Genomic DNA, 2,947 nt, shown 5'->3' with positions numbered 1-2,947 from the left:
TTTTCTTAATTATTCTGGGTTTGTTATTGTAGGTCCTTTCCTTCTCTTGTGTGTCCTGCCTAGAGAAGTTCCTTTAGCATTTGTTGTAAAGCTGGTTTGGTGGTGCTGAACTCTCTCAGACTTTGCTTGTCTGGAAAGGTTTTAATTTCTCCATCAAATCTGAATGAATCCCTGCTGGGTAGAGTAATCTTGGTTGTAGGTTTTTCTCCTTCATCACTGTTTGCGGTCTGCTTTTCGCAGCCTTCAGGTTCATAGTTCCCATTGTTTTTGGTGTCTGTCCCCAGTGTCAAATGTTGGTTAGGTGGGTTGTGTAGACTTCCTGGTGGAGTGGACTAGTGCCCGTGTTCTGGTAGATGAGGCTGGATCTTGTCTTTCTGGTGGGCAGGTCCAAGTCTGGTGGTGCCCATTTTAGGGACGTTTTCAACTGTAATCTCTTCAAGTATTTTCTCAGTCCCTCTCTTTCTCTCTTCTTCTGGGACCCTTATAATTCGAATGTTGGTGAGTTTAATGTTGTCCCACGAGTTGTTTGGTATAGGGTGTCCAGCACTGCAGCTTGCTCGTCGTTGAGTGAAGCTGGGTCTTGGCAGAGATGGAGATCTCTGGGAGATTTTTGCCGTTTGATATTACGTAGAGCTGGGAGGTCTCTTGTGGACCAGCTGCCTAAATTTGGCTCTCCCACCTCAGAGGCACAGCACTGGCTCCTGGCTGGAGCACCAAGAGCCTTTCATCCACACAACTCAGAATAAAAGGGAGAAATAATAGAGAGAAAGCAAGAAAGAAAGGGGATAAAATAAAATAAAGTAAAATAAAGTTATTAAAATAAAAAATAATTATTAAGAAAAAAGAATTTTTAAGTAAAAAAAAAGAAAATAAACAAACAAACAAAAAAAATGGACAGACAGAACCCAAGACAAATGGTGAAAGCAAAGCTATGCAGACAAAATCACACACAGAAGCATACACATACACACTCACAAAAAGAGAACAAGGGGAAAAAATAATATATCTTTGCTCTGAAAAGTCCACCTCCTCAATTTGGGATGATTCGTTGTCTATTCAGGTATTCCACAGATGCAGGGTACATCAAGTTGATTGTGAAGCTTTAATCCGCTGCTCCTGAGGCTGCTGGGAGAGATTTCCCCTTGTCTTCTTTGTTTGCACAGCTCTTGCTGCCTAAATTTGGCTCTCCCACCTCAGAGGCACAGCACTGGCTCCTGGCTGGAGCACCAAGAGCCTTTCATCCACACAACTCAGAATAAAAGGGAGAAATAATAGAGAGAAAGCAAGAAAGAAAGGGGATAAAATAAAATAAAGTAAAATAAAGTTATTAAAATAAAAAATAATTATTAAGAAAAAAGAATTTTTAAGTAAAAAAAAAGAAAATAAACAAACAAACAAAAAAAATGGACAGACAGAACCCAAGACAAATGGTGAAAGCAAAGCTATGCAGACAAAATCACACACAGAAGCATACACATACACACTCACAAAAAGAGAACAAGGGGAAAAAATAATATATCTTTGCTCTGAAAAGTCCACCTCCTCAATTTGGGATGATTCGTTGTCTATTCAGGTATTCCACAGATGCAGGGTACATCAAGTTGATTGTGAAGCTTTAATCCGCTGCTCCTGAGGCTGCTGGGAGAGATTTCCCCTTGTCTTCTTTGTTTGCACAGCTCTTGGGGTTCAGCTATCGATTTGGCCTGCCTCTGCGTGTAGGTCACCTGAGGGCGTCTGTTCTTCACTCAGACAGCATGGGGTTAAAGGAGCAGCTGATTCGGGGGCTCTGGCTCACTCAAGCCTGGGGGAGGGAGGGGTACGGATGCAGGGTGAGCCTGCGGTGGCAGAGGCTGGCAAGACGTTGCTACAGCCTGAGGCACGCCATGTGTTCTCCCGGGGTAGTTGTCCCCGGATCTCGACACCCTGGCAGTGGCGGGCTGCACAGGCTCCCGGGAGGGGCGGTGTGGAGAGTGACCTGTGCTTGCGCACAGGCTTCTTGGTGGCTGCAGCCCCAGCCTTAGCATCTCATGCCCGTCTCTGGGGTCCGCGATGATAGCCACGGCTCGCGCCCATCTCTGGAGCTCCTTTAAGCGGTGCTCCTTATCCCCTCTCCTCGTGCACCAGGAAACAGAGGGAAGAAAAATTCTCTTGCCTCTTTGGCAGTTCCAGACCTTTTCCCGGACTCTCTCCTGGAGAGCCGTGGCGCACTAGCCCCCTTCAGGCTCTGTTCACGCCGCCAACCCCAGTCCTCTCCCTGGGATCCGACTGAAGCCCAAGCCTCAGCTCTCAGACCCCGCCTGCCCCAGCAGGTGAGCAGTCAAACCTCTCGAGCTGGTGAGTGCTGTTCGGCACCAATCCTCTGTGCAGAAATCGCTCCACTTTTCCCTCTGTACCCCTGTTGCTGCGCTCTCCTCCGTGGCTCCAAAGCTTCCCCCCTCCACCACCCGCAGTCTCCGCCCGTGAAGGGGCTTCCTAGTTTGTGGAAATCTTTCCTCCTTCATGTTCCCTCCCACTGGTGCAGGTCCCATCCCTATTCTTTTGTCTCTGTTTTTTCTTTTTTCTTTTGCCCTATGCAGGCACGTGGGGAGTTTCTTGCCTTTTGGGAGGTCTGAGGTCTTCTGGCAGCATTCAGTAGGTGTTCTATAGGAGCAGTTCCACAAGTAGATGTATTTCTGATGTATCTGTGGGGAGGAAGTTGATCTCCACATCTTACTCTTCCAACATCTTGAAGCTCTGGTAATTCTATTTTTAGTTTTTTAAGGAACCTCCATACTGTTCTCCATAGTGGCTGTATCAATTTACGTTCCCACCAACAGTGCAAGAGTGTTCCATTTTCTCCACACCCTCTTCAGAATTTGCTGTTTGTAGATTTTCTGATGATACCCATTCTAACTGGTGTGAGGTGATACCTCATTGTAGTTTTGATTTGCATTTCTCTAATAATTAG

Source organism: Physeter macrocephalus, chromosome 7, assembly GCF_002837175.3.
Source record: "Physeter macrocephalus isolate SW-GA chromosome 7, ASM283717v5, whole genome shotgun sequence".
Taxonomy (NCBI): domain Eukaryota; kingdom Metazoa; phylum Chordata; class Mammalia; order Artiodactyla; family Physeteridae; genus Physeter; species Physeter macrocephalus.
This window is presented reverse-complemented; position numbering follows the sequence as displayed.